At 37.6% G+C, this 21,450-nt stretch overlaps 1 protein-coding gene across 4 annotated transcripts in view; it reads left to right on the top strand.

The window, feature by feature from the left end:
* TANC1 (tetratricopeptide repeat, ankyrin repeat and coiled-coil containing 1) overlaps positions 1-21,450 on the top strand; it is a 285,098-nt gene that overhangs the window by 24,238 nt on the left and 239,410 nt on the right. The window lies entirely within an intron of this gene.

Raw genomic sequence — 21,450 nt, 5'->3', positions numbered from 1 at the left:
TTAACCCCCCATTGCCCTGCAAAAACAAAAAACAAAAACAAAAACCCCCCACATATAAGTGCTAAATAAATAGCTTTTTTTGGGTGGGGCAACGGGGTTAAGTGACTTGTCCAGGGTCACACAGCTAGTAGGTGTCAAGTGTCTGAGGCCAGATTTGAACTCAGGTCTTCCTGACTCCAGGGCTGGTGCTCTATCCACTGTGACATCTAGTTGCCTCTGAATGATTTTTTAAAAAGCTATTTATTGGGGCAGCTAGGTGGCACAATAGATAAAGCACCAGCCTTGGATTCAGGAAGACCTGAGTTCAAATCTGGCCTCAGACACTTGACACCTACTAGCTGTGTGACGCTGGGCAAGTCACTTAACCCCAATTGCCTCACTAAAAAAAAATAAATAAATAAAAGTCATTCATTCATATTCAGTAGACAAAAATAGTGTCTGAATTTTCATCAGGAGTTACATTATTAAAAATATGCATAAAGAAGATATACCTTACAGTAATACAAAGGATTGATTGAAGGACAGTTTAGGAGGCTCTTGGAGTAGTTTAATAAGGACCTGTGCTAGTTTAGCTGGTGGAGAAAAGAGGAAATGAAAAGATTCAGAGGAACTTACTTTGATCATACCTTACATATGTATGTTTGGGGCTCAGTGAATACTTATTGATTGGTTGGCTTTTGCTCAGAGATGGTACTCAAATTCAAGTCTTCCTAACCTGAAGCTAGCATCTCTAGCTAACATAGCTATTCAATAAGCAGTGTATCAGTTATGCATTTGAAATCATGCAAGATGTATTTTCATATTAGTCATATTACAAAAAAGCAAGAAAAATAATCTGTGAATATCCTACTTCACTTAGCACTTAGAGTCCATCAGTTCTTTGGAGGTGGATAGCATTTTTTTCCCATCATGATTCCTTTGGGATTATCTTGGATCATTATATTCATCAGAGTATCTAAGTCTTTCATGGTTGATCATCATTACAATATTGCTTTTACTGCATACAGTGACATCCTAGTTCTTTCTCATCTCACTTTGCATCAGTTCATCTAGGTCTGCCCATGTTTTTATGAAACCACTGAATTCATTTCTCACAGCACAATAGTATTCCATCACATTCATATACCATGACTCACCTCTCACCTAAGTTCTGTCTCTTCCATGATACCTTCCCTAAACTGCCTTCTGAATTGGCTCTTGGTTGGTATTGGTATTGAAACTTGGTATTCTTAGAATAGAGCTCAGTGCAGAGTAGGCACTTAAATGCTTTTTTGAGCAATTGATTGAACTCCTAAATCACTTTTCTCCCCCCAGGCAAATTTAAGATATACTATCTTATACTACTCGTTATAGTCATTCGTATTAGTGCTAGATTATAAGCTTCTTGAGGGAAAGAAGGAGGCTTTGTAATATTTCTCTATCCCTCACAGTGCTCAAAAGGTAATGTTATGTGCTACATTGAGTACACTCAGTAATTACCTTCTGGACAGTTGTATGGTTGTATCATTGTGTTTTTTCTAGTCTGTTCATTTTTCTCTGGAAAGTATATGTAAGGCCTTTCAGAAAGAAAAAAAATCTCATTTTAAAGTGTTACTGAATGACTAGTAAATAAACTATTTTAAGATGATAAAATTACAGTGTTGATAAGCAGCAGAGGCAAGTTTTTCAAAAGCAAAAAATTGTTGTCCTTAGTCGACAATGTTATAAAGGGGGAGAATGAAAGGATTGAGAGTGTTAGCAATTTGTCTCTCAAAAAAATTTATTTTAGAAGGGTAAATGGAATTTGAGGAAAACCACAAAATGAGAAACTGGCAGTGTGTAGGAAGAAAATCTAAAGAAATAACAAAAATGACTCAGTCCTATGTTAAGCAGTTATGCTACCCCAAAGGTTCAGTAATAGGCCCTTACCACAAATGATTTAAATTTTTTGATTAGGTAGGCAGATACTTGGCTAGACGTGTGGTTGCTGCACCATGAAATGTGCTTCTGGCCATGTTCTTGGCATGTATTGCCATCATTCCTAGCTATCCGGAGGATGTGGTAGCATCTCTAAATGGAGCAATGTGACAATTTCAGACCTATCCTATGTGAGAATTTTTTGCTTGATTATGCATATTTATTATAAGGGTTTTGTTTTTGTTTTTCTTCTTCTTTTTTCCCAGTGGGAAGTAGGTGTGGGACTTCAAGAGGGCAATGGGAATAGGTTAGAAAAAAAGAGGAAAGAAAATAAGTTAATAAAAAAGATGATTATTGAGGCATTTTTTAAAATTCAGCGAACAGAACAGAATGATGGCCAGAAAGAAGCACAGATCAGTTGGACAAGTTTGAAAGCTACAGGTTGAACTTATTAAGTTCATCTTATTAAGTTTGCTTAAGAAAAGCAAAGCTATATGGAATACAAAGCTACCATTTCAAATATGTCCGTCCATCCATCCTTCCATCCATCCGTCCTTCCTTCTTTCCTTCCTTCCTTCCTTCCTTCTGTCCGTCTGTTCGTTCGTCCGTCCTTCCCTGTTTTGGGAAATGCCCTTTTTATTTGGTGTTTAAGTTCAGAATAAAAGTTAATTAAAAGAAAAAAATTGCAGCATGTGGTTTGAAAGAATGGTAAGACTTTTGCTTCTGTCTAGTATTCTAAGCAGTAATTCAGTTCTGGTTTAACAAATAGTTATTGATTACTTACTATGTTCAAGGCAAGTAATGAATGGGACATTGTACTTGTGGGCTAAGACCAATACTGATAGTTTGCATTATATAGCTCTTGAAGGTTTTATACAAAGCTCTTTCCTTACTAAAACATTGTTGTGGTGTAATAACTCACATCTCTGTAATGCTTTATAAAACATCTAACTTATCACTATCTTGTGTATGGGAGTAGTGCAAGTATCAGCCCTTGTACTGACTAGGAAAAAGCAATTTATGTTCTGCAAGAATGCCTAGGCTCTCTAAACAAAGGTATATCCTTATGCATGTCGGCCATATGGAGAATTTCTTCAGAAAGAGATAGTTTGGGCATAGTGATTAACCTACCTCTTCCTCATGAATGCCCTTTCCTCTCTAGCTTCTGTTGTTTTATTTGTGCTTTCTTTATTATGAATCAATTTATATAAGTCTTCCCAGGTTTCTCTGACTCAGTCCTTTACATCATTTCTCACTATACACAATAATGTTATGTCACATTCATAGGGCATAATTTGTTCAGCTATTTCCCACTTGATTTGTACTCCCCTTGTTCCCAATTCTTTGGTACAATTAAAAAAAATGCTGCTTTAAGGTATTTTTATACACAAGAGTCCTTATCTTCTATCTTTGATTTCTTTGGGTTATAGGCCTATTAGCGGTATTGGTGGGTGGTCAGAGAGTTTGTATGGTTTTGTGGCTTTTTGTTTATAATTTCAAATTGCCTTCCAGAATGATTAGGTCATTTCCTGGCTCCGCTCACAGTGTTGGCAAAGTTGGTGCAGTTAGTGTGACTGCCTTCTTACGTTCTTCCTAATAACTGTCCTAAAATTTTTCCTTTTCTGACCTTGTTGCCACTGAGATGGGTTTGAGGTAGAACCTTAGCATTGTTATAATTTGTATTTCCCTAAGTATTAATGATTTGGAGCATTTTTTCATATGGTTGTTTATTGCTTGCATTTCTTCTTTACCTGTTCATATTCTTTGACCACTCCTCTACTAAGGAATGAATGATTCTTGTTCTTTTACATTTGAATTGGTTTCTTGCTTATCTTGAATGTTAGAATTTAATCAGAGGAAGTTGGTGCAAAGATTTTTCCAAGTTAACAATTTCCTTTCTAATTCTGATTATTGATCTTGTTTGTGCAAAAGCTTTTTAATTTTTGTAATTTTAAAAAATGACCATTTTATCTTTTGTGATTTTCTGTCTCATTTTGGTCAAGAATCCTTTTCCTATTCATAGATATACAAGTTTTATTTCCCTCTTACTCCTAATTTTTAAAAATGATATCAACTTTTATATTTAGGTCATATTTCCATTTTTTTTTAATTTATTTGAAGGTTTATGTGGCATATAATGTGAACTGTTGTTAGAAAATCAATTTCTGTCAGACTATTTTCCAGTTTTCCCATAGGTTTTTTTAGTCATAAAAGTATTTTATTATTTTCTAGTTACATGTAGAGATAGTTTCTGACATTTTAAAAATTTAAATAATTTTCCCAACATTTGTTTTTATAAGATTTCTAGTTCCAAAATTTTCTCCCTCCCTCCCCAAGACAGCAAGCAATCTGATATGAGTTATATATGTACAATCACATTAAACATATTTCTGCATTAGTCATGTTGTGAAAGAAGAATCAGAACAAAAGGGAAAAACCTCAAAAAGGAAAAACAAAAAAATAGAAATAGTATGGTTCAATCTGCATCTAGATTCCACAGTTCTTTTTTTTTTCTGGGTTTGGAGAGCATTTTCCATCATGATTCCTTTGGAACTATCTTGGACCATTTTATTGCTGAGAAGAGTCAAGTCCATCACAGTTGATCAAAACACAATGTTGCTGATACCGTGTACGGTTTTCTCCTGGTTCTCCTCATAGCACTCAGCATCAGTTCATGTAAGTCCTTCCGGGTTTCCTTGAACTCCTTCTGCTCATCATTTCTTACAGCACAATAGTATTCCATTACATTCATATACCACAACTTGTTCAGCCATTCCCCAATTGATGTTCCCATAGGTTTTTATTGAATAATGAGTGCTTGCCCAAGTAGTAGGGATCTTTGGGTTTATTGAACTTTATTGCTGAATCTTAAAGACCTTGATGATCAACCTTTTCTATTTTTAATATTTAATATCTCTATTTTAAATTATTTTAATTAATATTTATTTCTATTTTAAAGCTATAATTTTATTTTTATTAGTTTTTCAATTAACTATCATTATTCCCCCCCTCCATTTGAACAATGAAGAAACAAGGAAAGAAAAAAAACCTGGTAGAAATTATACACAGTCAAGCAAAACAAATTCTATTAGTTATCCATGTCAAAATATATTTCTCATTCTTTTTCTTGAGTCCATCAACCTCTCTGTCAGACAGAGACATGGTATTATGTTTCATTATCTGTGCTCTGGAATTATAGTTGGTTACCGAATTGATCAGAGTTCTTAATTCTTTTAAAGTTGTTTTTCTTTAATGTTCTTATAGAAATTGTTTTGGTTTTGCAAGCTCTGTATCAGTTCACACAAGTCTTTCCAGTTTTTTTCCTCAAACTGCTGTCCAGTCATTCATACAACTAACAATTTATTAAATGCCTCCTATATGCCAGATGCTGTTCTAAGCCCTGACCATTTAGTCATTTCTGTATGTCAGTGATTTTTGACTGAACTCCTATTTTTGGATATCATTCGTGTATTCTTTGTGAGGGCAGGGACTATGCCATTAAAAAAAAGAAAAAAAAAACCCTTGTATCCCTAGCACCTAGCAAAAATACTGGAAAATATTGGAAATATTAGGCAGTAAATATTTAATTTCTAAATGTTTTATTGACAGAAAAAATAATCTAGGTGTTAGGACATTTTCTGTGGAAGGTCAGGGTGAAGTGATGCTCCTGCAACTGTTTATCCTAAAATTCATGGGCCCCAGAAGGTAACCCACCTGCTACTCTTGAGTTCTAGATTGTATCATAGTTCAATATGGAGGCTTTTGATTTTTTAGCTAAGGAGAAACTTATTCTTTTTCTTATTCACAGCCTCGCTCACCTTGCTAATAGATGTACAAGTATTAGACAGAATAATGTCATTGACTATTCATAATAGCTAAGGAAAGTAAATTTCCCTTCCTACCCATGAACTTGAGAACATCTCGACTTCTTTCTTACCAAACCTATTAGTCAGTTGGCTATTTTTCTTAAACAACTGTCATCTATTCCTGTCTTTCTGTGCTCACTGGGGAGGAGTAGTGACTACTTACTGTTCCTGTGTTGTTTTTTTCGTCTGTCATCTAAGGGGAAGTCGTGTCATAAAGGGATGTAGTTCAGACCAGAGAAGTATTGTCATTAAAATAGTGTCATAATAGATCTAGTCTACTCTGTGTAGATAAATCTTTAGTTGATATTATAGAAGTTGCATATTTAAAAACTGGGTCTCTTGGAGACAGATGGTAGCCATTCTTTGGAATTTGCAAAATACGGTGCACACAGCACTTGCCCTAGTTTAAGTATGGTGGCTGCATTAGTGAGATGGCAATTGGGTGGCCTATTTCTTAGGGGTGCCATTCCTTCAGAATTACAGAATTTCAGAGTTGGAGAGGACTTGATTAAGCAAGAAGCATTTATTAAACTTCTGCTATATGCTCAGGCACAGTGCTAAGTGCTAGAGAGACTGTTTTGCCAACCTCTACCCGGGGGGAAAAAGGATCTCTACTGTACATCTGACAAGAAGAACCTATTGAACAGCATGTTCCATTTTGGGATAATTAATTTTTTTTTTTTTTAGTGAGGCAATTGGGGTTAAGTGACTTGCCCAGGGTCACACAGCTAGTAAGTGTTAAGTGTCTGAGGCTGGATTTGAACTCAGGTCTTCCTGGCTGGTGCTCTATCCACTGTGCCACCTAGCTGCCCCGGATAATTAACTTCAAGAATTTTTTTCTGCATTCCAGCCTAATTTGGCCTATTTGTAGCTTCTACCCATTGTTCCTATGGGATCAAATAAATTAAATTCTACTGCTTAAGTAGAGGCAGTTAGGTGGTGAAGTGAGTATTGGACCTGGAGTCATGGAGATGAGTTCAAGTCCAGCCTCAGTCCCTTACTAGCAGTAACCCTTTTGCAAGTCACTTAGTAATAGTAATAGCTAACATCTGTATAGCATTTATTATGTCCTAGACATTGTGCTAAGTGTTTTACAGTTATTTTCTTATTTGATCCTGTCAACAACCCTGGGAGGTAGGTGCTATAACAATCCCCATCTTACAGATGAGAAAACTGAGGCAAACGGATTAAATGACTTGCCCAAGATCACAGGGCTAGTCATAATAACTAACATTTACATAGAGCTTTCTAGATGTCAGGCCCCGTGCTATAAGTGCTTTAAAATGATTATTTCATTTGATCCTCACAACAACCTTAAGAGGCGGGTGCTATTATACCCAGTTTATGGATGAAGTAAGTGAGGCAAACAGGTTAAGTGGCTTGCCCAGTGCCACATAGCTAGGAAGTGTCTGGGGTTGAGACTGCTCAACCTACCTGCCAGTATATTTGAACTCATTAGGTGTTTGCTTAAAGATACTAGCATCAGCTTTGGTGTCTTGGCATTTTCTGGTTCTCTCTTGCTGAGCAGGCACAAGTTTTAAGGCCACATCAGTGAAGATAGGCCCTGCAGCAGTAGGATTTTATGTGTTTCTGGAGCTGCATGAGCAATGCCTTAGGGGTGACAGGGTTAGGTGAATACCACCATCAGGCTCTTGAATTTGGAGTACAGCAAAATACAAATCTTTGGTTCAGGTTTTTGTTTTTGTTTTTGTTTTTTTACCCCTTTGTGCAAGGAGGAACATTAAATCAGCAGGAGGAATTATCTGCCTTAGGTCCACCACTGCAGAGTTTGAGATCATGTAATCAAAACCTTTGGATCTTACTTCCTGATCTTAAATGGGGAAAGATAATGTCAGATTACCCCTCCCCCTTTTGCCCACTTCCTGCCCTGCCCCGGGTTGTAAATCCAGTGAACTATTTTGGATTTACGCAGATATTTTGAGGTGCTTTAAGCTTCTTAGCAGGAAGCACTAGACTTCTTGAGCACTATCGTTGTTTTTTTTGTTTGTTTGTTTTTTGCTCCCCTCCCCCCCTCCATGTTTAGTTTAGATTCAGCAGAATTCTTACATTATCCTGCTGGTGCTCAAAGGCAAGACTGATTCAGCATTACTTGCTTTGTAGCAGTTGTGACCGTGTAGAGCAGAGAGAAGAAGAGCCCATGTTTTTCTCCAAATATTTTCCTAGGAAAAAATGGTGTGCTCACAGAAGGTTTTCCTGTGTGCAAGCCTGGAGACCAGGCCTAGTTAGGGATTAAGTTGTACTGTGCTAAGTTTTGCAGCTGTCAGGTGAGGAAATAATATCTCAGCTTGGAACTTCCAGGTGGAGAGAAGGATGTCATCAGCATCATTAGAAAAGTACTTGGGAGGGCACGGAGTAAGTGAAATCCATCAAAGCATAGCTTGGCTATCTGTTGGCCCTGATCTGAGGCTACATAGATTTTCACCTTTCTTTGTATCCCTAGCTGGTTGGTACATAGTAAGCATTCAGTTGACTAAAGAGGCTCTAAGGATGGTAAATTTTGTTTAAATTCCAGTTGCCCACAGACCACTCTTTTTATCCAGTAGTGATAGTTAATGGCAGAGCTGTTATTAAAATGAGACCTTTTGACTCTGGGTCTTTCTCCCTCTTAGTGTCATTTCTTCTTCACTAGTTTTGGTTTTGTTTTGTTTTTTTCGTTAATTGAATATAGTTATGAGCTAGGTAGGACGGTACAGTTGGAATTGATGACTAAAGAAAAAATGGGTCAAAGGCAAATGGCATTGTGCTATAACTGGAAATGTATTCAGTTTTGCACATTTGTTAAGCATCTATTATGTATAAAGCACTGTGGGTAGGCATACAAAGACAGAAATGGAAGTCTCCACCCTCAAAGGTTTTAGAGGTTTGGAGGGATATGATATAATAAGTACAGAGATAACTGTGATGCAAGAAATTGTGAGGAGAGCCCTACTTGCTATGGGGAAGAAGGAAAGTTATCTGAGAAGATGGTGTCTAAACTGAGTTGTGAAGAAAGACAATGATTCTAAAATGTAGAGGTGAGGATAGGGTGCATTCTGGGAATGGGCTGATGCACAGAGACTAGAGATGAAATTTCAAGTTTGGATAATAATTAGTAGACCGGGTTGACTGGAACATGGAATCACTGATGTCATTTAGTCAGCAAGTATTTATTAACTTCGTACCATGTGCCAGGTACCATGTTAAATGCTGGATATGCAAAAAAGGGGGGTGGGGGGATATGGTCTCTATCCTCAAGGAAATTACATTCTAAAAGGGAAGAGACAACATGCAAATAACTGGGTACAAAAAGTATACAGTATAAATAGAAGATAATCTCAGAGGGAAGGTGGTGATGATGGTGGTGGTAGACACCAGGAAAGAACTTTTGCAGAAGAAAGGATTAGGCCCTGGTCAGGGAAGCTATTGAACAACATTTTGGGACAGCCAGAGCAAAGGCAAGGAAGGGGAGCAATGTGATAGAAGACTTGTTAGGGTAAGTGGGAGGCAGATTATAGGGTGTCCTAGATAGCAGGCAAAGCAGGTAGAGTTTGTATTTATTCTGAGATAAGAAGTCACCGAAGGTTTTTTGAAAGCAGTGCCTTATTGAAATGATTTTGGCAGCCCAGGGAAGGATGGATTGGAGGGAGAGACTAAAGGCAGAGGGACTAATTAAGAGATTATTTTAGTAAGTCAAGCTAGAAGTGATGAGGGCCTAATCTAAGATTTTGACATTGTGAGTAGAGAGAAATGGATGAATGTGAGAGAATGAGTAAAGATGTTAGTGTAGTTTTGAAGTATGGAGAGAGTCTAATGATTTCATTAATAAGCCAGAAGTTGAGCTTATGGGGGGGAGGGGGTGATGGTGGTTGTCATGGGTATTGGACTATAACTTGAGAGCACACTCCTTTCCTTTCATTCCTGGTGTTGGTCACCTTGTACCACAAATTTATAAAGAATAGTTTCATACATTTATAATCCCAGTTTGGGTCTTCATTCTTTTTATTTATTTATTTAATTTAAAATAAATTACAGGGCAATGAGGGGTAAGTGACTTGCCCAGGGTCACCCAGCTAGTAAGTGTCAAGTATCTGAAGCCAAATTTGAACTCAGGTCCTTCTGAATCCAGGACTGGTGCTTTATCCACTGCACCATCTAGCTGCCCCCCCTGGGTCTTCATTTTTTACTCTGGTTGATGTGAATTTTATGCCATTGAATATTGGATATTTCATACAAATGTGAAATTTGAATATTCCCTACAAATGGTTCCCTGATAAAGGGATGTCTTTATTAGTGGTTGGCTGTTTAAAAACTTTTAGTCTAGCTCAGAGTCTCTACTATCCTTTTGGTTGCCTGATTCTTCTGGTGTTGCGTTTGGAGTCAGCATTTTTGTGTTTGAATCCTGGCTTTGTCATTTCCTAGTTGAGTGACTTTGCCAGTCTCTTAATCCTTTCTGGGTTTCATTATCTATAAGATGGTAGGGTTTTTTAAAGGGGGGGTATATAAGTCCAGATATCTTCAGAGTATTGTTATATTTTACTTGTGAGAAATGATTATGAATAACCGATATCTTGGGGGAGATTCAGAGCTTCCCCCCTTCTTCCAAAGCCCCGTATTTTAGAGGTCCAGTTTCTCCTTGAAATAAAATTGCATTGAATATCTTTTTCTCGGTCAGACCCATACCAAGCTTCTAAGGAATCTAGGTTGGGGGGAGGCTGGTTGTGTTCTATTCAAACTTGTTTAGATGGGAAGGCCTTTCAGTATGGGGAGGGGTCACTCAGCCCACCCATTGAAAAGGCATCCATTCTTTGAGTTGATAGCTCAAGGCTGGGGGTGGTCTGGTAAAACCCTTCATTTTAATATAGTCTACCCCAAATTACTTTAACCAATTAGCTTTAATTGCTGTTTGATAAGCCACCTGTTGTTTCAAGGTTATATAAGCAGTCAGCCCCTCCTCCGTGATTGTCTTTGGTTTTAGAGAGACTTCCAATGACCATCCTTTTATTAATAACCTGTTGACCTTATTAATAAAAATGATTGAATTATCCAGAAACTACATATCTCATATTTTTAATTGTCAAAAGTGAGATCTTAATTTGTAGGTGCCTGAAGAGGAGTTAGCTCTCTCCATATTTCTTCCAGCATGCTTCTGAATTCTTCTCACTTAATCCTTTAATTTTTGAGATTAAGTTCTCCTACTTAATCTCAACAAATTGCCTTCACATGTCCGTTTTTCTTATTTGACCCAGTTGTCTCACAATCTATCCATGTGTGTTCATTCTGTGGCTCTCTTGCTCATGGAATCCTGTAAATCTTCCCAGGGTGTAGGGTGTAGCGTGTAGGGGATGGGAATGAAGGTTTCCTCTACTTTATGCTTAACTAACTAAATGAAACCCTAGATTCTCCACTGGCTGCCTACCAGCTGTCTTAGCAATCCTTCTAATTGGAGATTTCAGGTTTCTATACCTCATCAGGTCTGTTAACACCTCTAAGCAGTCCTGCTCAGCCTACTGCCTACGCTACCTCTGCTCTGCAAAGACTGCTTTCGAAACCTTAGAGTCTGAATTTTGGTTATCCAGCAAATGAGCTTCCATTTATTTTACTCTTGGGTCATAACTTTGACACTTTATAATTATTTCACTTACTCAATTTAATGTTTTCAGGGAACCAATAAATATGCCTATATTCAGAGAACTGGTGGATAAAGGGAGAATATAGGGAGTGTGTGTGTGTGTGTGTGTGTGTGTGTGTGTGTGTGTGTGTGTGTGTGTGTGTGTGTGTAAAACCCAAGTTTTTTCAAGTAATATTTACAAAGCAGAGGAAGCTAGCCTAGTGGAAAGAGAATACTTGTAGTCAGGAAGAACCTGGTACAAATCCTTCCTTTGGAGTATACTGGCTATATAACATCGAATAAATCACTTAAGCTTTCAGTGGCACAGGCAGCTAAGATTCTGAGTTTCAGAGAAGATGCCAGTCTGTTGTGGTAGAGGAATTTCTTCATCAGGAGCTTCCAAACCCAATGAAATCACAGGTCTGGTCATCCCCCTCCCCAAGTTTACTATGATTTAGGTGTCCAAAACCTCTAGAGTTATGTTTTAAATGAATGTTTAATGTTTTGAGTTGGTTGGTTTGCATTAAAAACAATAATTTATTTAAAACTAAAATGAAATATTTTGAATAAAAAAGAACAAATTTACAATAAAATATACAACATATAAGCATATGAATAATATAAAATAATATAACTTGGAATTAAAATTAAATGTAATGATTATACTATTAGAATAAATTAAAAAGTAAAACCCAAAAGAAAAACTACATATAGTTTAAAAATATTGTTACTTTTATAGTGATTATCTTCAAGAGTTTAGATGGGAAGAGTAGCAGATTCAGGAAGATTGCTAAAGGTGTGGAGCAATAGTCTTAGCATTGGAACTGTATGTGAATGTGAGGAATTTCAGGCTGAGTACAGCCAAGGACACAAAATGCAGAAAAATTTTAGGAATTACTTTATCAGCCAGACAACTAGGACATAACATTGTAACAGTAATTGTCTGCAGTGTGCCAGGAAAATGCCCTCTTATAAAAGGGGTATTGTTCAGAGGATTTGGAGAAATCCAGAGTCAAGAAGCACATAGTAATTGTGTAAGGGAGGATTTATTTGCTGGTTCATTGAAGGGAGTATGTCTCAGGAAGTGGACATTGGAGGTGAAATTGTCAGATGGTTTGGGGAGTGAAGTCCTGACCATCTCTTAGAAGTTGGTCAATGAGCTGATCGTTCAATTTGAGATTCTGTGAAATGTTGTTGATGGGTTTTTGTTGTCGTTGTCTTTGTTTCTTAAGAGAGTGGCATTGTGTCATAGTGTTTAGAGGGGTGACTTCGGAGTCAGAATGACAGGTTCAATAACTGTCCCTGACATATGAGTTGTCTGACCTTGGACAAGTAAGCCCTATAACTTCTCAGTGCCCCAGGCAACTCTATACTACTGAGTTATAGGTGAATTGCTGATTGGCATTCATCATTACCAGGAAGTTCTGTATGAAGATGTAGATGAAATCATAGGTCTAGACCCCCCAATCTTCCCGCCCCCCAAATCCCAAACAACAAAACAATATAGTAGTCTAGACCCTTCCTAATGAATTATTCTAAAAATAGAGAAAAAATGTGATTCACATAATATATGCAATTCCTTATAAAATAAAGTATATAAATTGTAAAGGAAAGGTATAGGCTTTATTCAGCTCTGCATTGCAGCTATGAAAAGTAAAGAAAGACAACTTTATTGATATTCAGCAAAATGTTTATTGTGTCTGTTGTGTACAGTGCTGGGCTCTGGGGAAGATACAAGGATAAGAATAAATATCAAGGTTACTGCCCTCCAAACAGGAAAATCAGTACAAGATGAAAATTTTGCATCTTTCCAGTGTCAGTAGAGGGAGTCAGCATTGTTTGTCTTTTGGATAGGCCATACTAATGAGAAGCCAAGAGACCTAATTGAGTCATCAGAGCTAATTTCACCATGTCATGGAATCAGAATGAATGCTGGCTTCCAGAGGGATGGATCCTTTATTGAGTGATTTTATACACATAGCAGATATATCAAGTAATCTCTTCATGACAAACTAGTCTTTTTTGTTTCTAAGCTCCTGAGGGCAGACATTGTGATAATTTTGTCTTTGTTATTTTTCAGTTCAGTGCCTGACATTCTTAATAAATGCCTAAAATTTTTTTTCTAGCTATTTTCCTCATTGGATCAAAATTGGTCAATAAAATAAATTGATTTCTTCATTTAAAGTCAGGTTGATGGTAATTAGTAGGCAAAAAGCCCACTTGCCATTTGCTGTGGGGAAAATTTTTTCTCTAAAGAGATTAAAAGGTCAAGAGGAAAAAAAAAACATTTTATGTAGATTTAAGCAACCTTGAAATAGGCATAGCATTTATAACAATTTCTGCCAAGCAATAAAGATCATTTAGAGCTATCTTATGTAGCAAAGGTCAATGAGCTCTACTGCAAACTTTTGTTCATCCTTTAAACTACTCTGATGTAACAGCAGTTTGAGGTTCTGGTCAGGTTTTTTAGCAGGAGTCAAATTATCTGTGGGCTGTGAGAGAACTGGAGTGGGATGGATGACAGATGAGAGATTCCTACAACCTCAGTTTTCTGATGCAAAAGAGGCTTTTTGGCAAAGGAAAAGCCCTTCAAGACTAGGTTTATTATAGAGTGGGAAGATGGGATTTTAGGGAATTTCTACAGTAATGAAATTCTACTTATACTCATAAGTGAAATATTCTTAAAGTGTTGTTGGAGTATCTTTAACAACATTCTAAAGTAATGTGAACATGAGCCTGGAGGCAGAAAAGGTGGTAGATGTGTTGGGCCTAGCTGGTGGCAATGAAGGTGAATCTAAAGGGGGCCCAGAGGGAGGCATACCTTTCTCCTCTGTTAATTCCCTGAAGACTGGTGTGTGTATCTATGTTTGTATATATTATTAGCTCCTTGACAACATTCATCACTGAAGTATTTTCTCTATTTTAATCATTCATTGTATCTTTTCTAACGTTTGGAATGATGCCACCTGTTGGAGAACTACTGTAGGAAAGCCCTGCCATGAGGAGAAGGTGTCTGAGGGCAAGCCATGTGGTCAGGTCCTTAGTCAGGAAGTGAAGTTTGCTCGTGGGTACTGTCAATCAAAGCTATCAGTCAATTAGCTTGGATCTGTGTGTGTGTGTGTGTGGGGGGGGGGGTGGGGCGGCGGCGGGACAGGACATTTCCAGTTTTCACAGGAGGCTTGTGGGATTGAGGAGGGGGTGGTTTGCTCTCTTTCGCCAGGGCTCTTTTGGAGAGTGGAGTTAAAAAATGCGCTCTCCCTTTGATAGATAGATGAATCTAGGCCTTTCTCTCTCTCCACCAAATTCTTATTCTCCTTAATAAATGCTTAAAAGTCTAAACTCTTCCTAAAGCTTATAATTTATTGGCGACCACTCATTAGATATTTTAGACAGTATAGCTAGAATTTTAGCCCCTTACACTTTCATGGGAAGGTTAAATGAAAAGTATTCCTAGCTCCATTTTATAGTTTAAGTAATTGTAAAGTGAAAAAAAAATAATGATTTCTCTAAGTGGTTGGTTAGGTCTATGGTCTGTTGAGTTTCTCTGTGGCTTAGGTGGGAGACATAAGTAACAGAGAAGATAGCTTACATGGTTAGAGAGCTGACTGTAGGGAGGAAAGTTCTGCAAGAATAAGCAATTATTAAGCACCTCCTCTATGCCAAGCCCTGTGGATACAGAGAAAGGAAAAAAAACCAGCCCCTGTATTCAACAACTATTTTTTGGCAACTATATACAAATAATATATAGACAGAATAAATTGGTGATAATCTTAGAGGGAAAGTACTAAGATTAAGGAATACTTGGAAAGGCTTCTTGCAGAGAAGATGGAGGCTTCAGGGAGAGAGTAGGGAGGGAAGGAGAGAGTTCCCGGTAGAAGAAAGGAGTTAGTGAGAATGTTTGAATTGAGCTGATGGAGTGTTCTATGTGAGGAGCCTCAAGGAGGCCAATGTTATTGGAGAACAGAGTATATGGTGGCAAGTAAGGTGAGGGATTAATTGTAGATGAAATACATTTTAGGGAAAGAAAATTGATATCTCTTTAAACCACACCTTTATGTTAGCTAAATTAGAAGACCAGATTCTTTTTCTTCTAGGATGTTGGATTGGAAAAATATTCAAAACTTTGTCCTCAAAAGAAAACTGAATGATGTGGTTTAGTCTCAACATTGTTAGTAGCCATTTAAATGAAGAATGATGCATTCTTTTAAAATAAAAACAATCCATACTTTTATAGCACATTCTGAAAAGACCAGAAGTTGACATGTATTGGGGAAGAGCTGGAGGGTGTTGGGTATGAGAGGTGAAATGTTTTCGTATGGGGTGATTGGAAAGTAAAGTAGGTTTTAAAAGGCAGTAGAGACCTTAAATCCTTCACCTGAAGGAGGAAACACTGACTCATCCATCATTCGGATTAACCATGAAGTTAGAGTCTAGTTTTGCTTGTTTCTCAGGCCAAGAATAAGCTTGATTAAACTCCTTGGTTCAAACTGATATTCAGCTTTTCTTGAGACACTGTGGCCTTTGTGGAAGTGAAATTTGACACACCCCCCCCCATGCCCAAAGCACACCAATCTAGAGCAAATTTAAAAAAAAATTAAAACTCAAACACAAAAATACCAAGTTGTATTATAATTCATCCTCTTGATTGAACTAATTCCATATGATGTTATGCTGAAAACATTAAAATTCACATATTGAATTTCAACACATACTTTTAGATTCTTAAAATATTATGACACTCCTTATAATGGGGAGATCTGTTCATTGGGAGATGATGAATAGATAAAAGATTTGGGGTAAACAATAACGGTTCTTATCCTTGGGTTGATCTTGCCTTCATGCACATAATTTCTTATATGAATGAAGGACATTCAGAATGTAAATTTCTTTGGACCACTGGTTTGTCAGTTTCTAAAGTAACATTTACATTCCCCCACCACAAGCAAAATAAGTTCCCTTAACTAAATTATGCATAAGAATTATAAAACTTGTCACTTAAATCAGGATATTCAGGTCACTTAGATGTCTGGTTGAAAATAAAATGCTAAAAATATACAAACTTTAACGATTATTTGTGGGAAAGTCTAAAGCTTTAATTTTGTTTGTCTTAGTGCAGGTCGATTTTTCTATATGATTCCTGGGTATAAATATAATGTTCTTTGTCCTTAGGTTCTCCCCTGGAAAATTATGTAAGTTGTGTTTAGAGCTTCTGTGAGCAAGCTACTCTTAATATTCTTACACATTCTTGTATTCCCTGGAAACAACTTTTCCAGCACTTTCTTGACCTGCTTTTCTCCACCTGGACCTTTGTGACCTCTGAGGTCAGCAGCTGACCTTTTTCAAGATTCAGCTCAGCTGTACTGGTTGCTGCCCCTCCTGCTAAAGGGAAGTCTAGGCCCCTAGAGGGGTGGTGGGCTTCATTCCATAATGGTGTCTGTCCTTATTCTTCCAACTTTCCTATTCTTTTACCTCTTATCCTTATCTCTTACCTTAGTCCTTCCTTCTATTGTTTTTGTCCAATAAAAGTCCTTTGTGACAGAGGGAAAAAAAGTTATTTGACCCCAAAATGTTGTTATATATTTTATGCCACATCAGAGAGTATGTTTTGGGTGCATGCCTGGCATATTTGGTGTTGGGTTTGTGTAAATGAGTCAGTGCTTGAATAAGTTCTGGGATTTTCTGATAAAATTCCATGTTCATTCTTTTCTTGAGGGAAGCTCTTTGAGTGTATAATTATTTCAAAATTAGCTTTTCTTTACCAGAGCAGCAGCTTAAATACATAAAGTATTTAAAAATCAATGCTTTTCAATTTACTACAGAACTCCTTATTCTAGTAGAACCCTGTTTGGGAAGGAAGAAACAAGTTGATAAATAATGGAGTACAACATTGATGAAACAGGGACATTACATCATATTCCTACAATAAAATTATGACCCAAGGGACAAGATGAAACAGAGACCTAACTGTACTTCCAGTAACATGAGAATATTTTTGAAAACCTTTCTATTTTTCTTGAAAAATATCCTGTTTATAAAAGTGGTATTGTTTTTGTTAAAGTGAAAAGTCTAGTTTGGCATACTTTATTTACAGTATAACTGGTACTGACATTTTTGTAAGAGTGAACAGAGGACAGAAGATGTGTCTGTCTCTCTCTCTGTGTCTCTGTGTGTCTGTCTGTCTCCTCACTATGGTAGCACTGTATTGTCAGAAAATCATCTGAATCTTAACATAGTGCCTGGCACATACATAGTAGGTACTCATCAAATGCTTATTCCATCCCCTTTTCTCCCTTGCTTCCTTCATTCTTTCTTGTCCCACGATCCTTTCCTTCCTAACACTTGCTTCCTTCAAAGCATAGGTGTGGTGCCATTCGATAACTAGTTAATAATGCACTTTACCTTTTGAAATTACTTTGTTTGGTCTTTCTGTTCCTTTCTCTATGTACATATTGCTTGATTTTTCTAGCAGGTTGTAACCTCTTTGTATCAATCAACAAGCCTTTATTATACACCTCAGCTGTGACAGGCATTGTGCTAAGCACTGGGATACAGAGATGGAAATATTCCACTTCCCAGCAAGGTGCCTGTCACTTAGGTGCTTAATAAATGCTTAAAAATCTCTTTAGACCAGTCATATCTTGAGGAGGCCCTGATATATTCTGAAGTCTGATGACATTGTACTAAATTGGCTATTAACAAACAGGAAATGACCAATTATTGATGTGGGAATCATTTCAAAAATAACTGTTTTTAATCATCAACTAGTTTGGAGCAGAGGTCAAAACAAACACTGAATAAGAAAAGCTAAAGATAAGTAGTGGATATTAACAATCACAACATCTCCAAACAGACTCTTTTAAACAGGCAGCTAACTTTTCTTTTAAAAAAGGGGGGAGTATAGCTAAAAGAAATCTACTGTGTTTATTCTAATTTCTTGGAAAAATTCAGCCAATGTAAATGACATTCACCACAAAGAAGAGGCTTGAAACAGCCCAGAAACTTCCTTAGCTGCCAACACTATCTGCTTGATAATTAGAGAAACATAGCAACTGAGGGGCATCAGTTGAAGGGTATATAGGCTCATTTATCAAATATTACTAAGGAGTGGATGGTGGAGGAATTAAAAACAATATTGCCATATCAAACTATAGAAAACAGTGTAGCTTACAGAAAGTTTCATGTGAGATCTCACTAGACTGGATTATCCCAAGATCATACTGATGAAGCTGGAAGGAAAACAAAAAAGATACAAAGTAGAACAGATGTGTCTATTCCAGAGGATTTAACCTTTTCATTCCCATAGACCCCCTCAGGCAGTCTGGTGAAGCCTAAGGATCCCTTCTCAGAACAATATTTTTAAGTGCATAAAATAAAATTACAAAGGAAATCTGTTATATTAAATATATTTATCAAAATAATGTATAATTTAAAAATTTTAGTTAATTTTAAAATTCAGATTAAGATTTACTTAAGATGTGTTATCACTTGTAGTCTGGATGGCCTGGCTTCTAATCAGCCCTAGACACTTAATTAGCAATGTGACCCTGTACAAATCGCTTAATCTCTCTGGGCCCTTAGTTCGTTATCTGTAAAGTGAAGGGGTTGGATTACATCACCTCTGAAGGCCCCTCTGGCTCTATCTCTATGCTCTGCTACTTAGAGGACCACTGCAATTGGACCCCACCATCTCAGTGCTTCATGTTTTATATGAGTAAGTGGAATTGGCACTTAAGACAAAAGAAGAGCAGCTGGACCCGACCAATCCACACAAAAGAAATTTGAGCTGGGGACAACATTTAACAGGCATTCAGGGAATGTTTTTCAAATTACTTGAGTGGAGTATTCTGAAAGAATGTACAAGATCATGGATGGCATTACCAAAAAAAGGCAACCGAGCAGAAACTACAACTACTTGATCCGTGTCTCCTTTTTTATCTCCATAAAAATCATTAAGAATGGTGTAGGCCTTGGTTATGAATATGTTTAATGAAAATTAAGACCAGACAGACTGGAAGATTGTTTTCCAACATAGCCGACTTAGAGGGCAGAGGACATACAATTCCACAATGGATTTTTAAAAATTGATTAGGTAAGCAAAAGTCAACCTTGAAAAGTCTCTTATAACAAAAAGTCCCTCATGTTACATTAATATCTTATGGTATTTCTTGGTGGAAGGAAATCCAGAGATGCTTTTCTTCAAACATCCTTTAATAATTACTATTGAGATGGAGGTGTCATTAAAGATGTTGAACATAGAGTGCAAAAGGAAGAGCATTTTTCCCTATAGATGATGAAATTTTCCAGCTGCAGCTGTTAGGGATGATTTACTGATCCAACCTTACTACAGGGTCTCCTCAGTGAGATTCAGAGCCTTTCAAAGAGACCTTGCGGTCTTCTCAGAAGACATGAATTGAATGGAGAATGCATGCTGCCCAAATGAAGACCTGCAGTTGTCTGGGCAGCACGTTGCATTCATTATATGTATCTTGGATAGATTTTGCAGATGGTCAATGAGCAAGGCACAGAATAAATATTAGAGGGGCAGCTAAATGGTGCAGTGGATAAAGCACCGGCCCTGGATTCAGGAGTACCTGAGTTCAAATCTGGCCTCAGACACTTAACACTTACTGGCTGTGTGACCTTGGGCAAGTCACTTAACCCCAAGTGCCTCACAAAAAAACCCAAAAAATAAATATTAGAAAAGCAGTATCAAGTCAGATGAGCAAGCAAGAATTAAACTCCTACTCTTCCAAGCTCTGTGATGATAAGCTTTTGGGGATACAAGAAAAGGCAAAAACGCAGTGGCTGTTACTGGATCAGTAAGCATTTATTAAGCACTAGTTATATGCTGGGCACCATGCTGAGTGCTGGGGATACAAAGAAGGTCCAAAGATAATCTGCTCTCAAGGAATTCAGTATAATGGGGGGAGATGTAATGAAAACAATTGTGTATTAAAAAGACATACAGGATAAATTGGAGATCATTGCTGAAGGAAGGCACTGAGAAAGGAGATCTTAGCTGAAATTGAAGGGTGCCAGGAGGTAAATGTGAGGAGGAGAGAATTGTAGGCATGGGAAAGGCTTCAGGTGAAAAGGCATGGAGAAATAGCCATTATCAGTGGATTTTAGAATACATGGCAATTGTAAGATATAAGATTGGAAGGGCTTTAAAAAGCCAGAGGATTAGGGTCAGCTAGGTGGCGTAGTGGATAGAGTACTGGCCCTGGAGTCAGGAGGACCTGAGTTCAAATCTGCCCTCAGACACTTAACACTAGCTGTGTGACCCTAGGCAAGTCACCTAATTGCCTCACCAAAAAAAAAAAAAAGAAAAAGAAAAAGCCAGAGGATTTGATATTTGATTCTGGAGATAATAGAAATCCCTTAGAGTTTATTGAAGGGGGAGGGTGGTGAGCTGGTTACATCTGTACTTTAGGAATATCAGGTTGATGGATGAATGGAGAATAAACTGGAGTGGGGAGAAATTTGAGGCAGAGAGACCAACTAGCAGGATTTTGCAAAATTCAGACTTGGTTTTAAGGGCCTGTACCAGGGTGGTGGCAGAATCAGAGGAGAGAAGGGGGTATATTTGAGAGAAGCTATGAAGGTAAAATTGACAGGACTTGGCAACATACTAGATTTGAGAGATGAGAGTGAGTATAATAGGGAAGTGAGGAAGAGAACAGGTTTTGGAAAGGTGAGTTCAGTTTTGAGCATATTGAGTTTAAGATGTCCAATAGATAGTTGGAGATGTGAAACTGGAGGACATGAGAGAGAGGTTAGGGCTGGACAAAGAGACCTGAGAATCACCTACATAGAGATGATACTTGAATCCATGGGAACCAATGAGATCATCCACTGAAATAGTCTAGAAGGAGGAGAAAAGAAAACCCAGGGTAGATCCTTGGGGGATACTCACAGAAAGCATGACCTGACCTGAATAAAGATCCAGGAAAGGAGACTGAGAAGGACTGGTCAGATAGGTAGGAGGAGCATCAGGAGAGTAGTGACACCAATACCTAGAGAGAAGAATATCAAGGAGAAGAGGTCCAAGGCTGCAGAGAGGTCCAGAAGGATGAAGAC

The sequence above is a fragment of the Dromiciops gliroides genome, chromosome 3, assembly GCF_019393635.1.
Source record: "Dromiciops gliroides isolate mDroGli1 chromosome 3, mDroGli1.pri, whole genome shotgun sequence".
In the NCBI taxonomy this organism is placed as follows: domain Eukaryota; kingdom Metazoa; phylum Chordata; class Mammalia; order Microbiotheria; family Microbiotheriidae; genus Dromiciops; species Dromiciops gliroides.
This window is presented reverse-complemented; position numbering and strand designations above follow the sequence as displayed.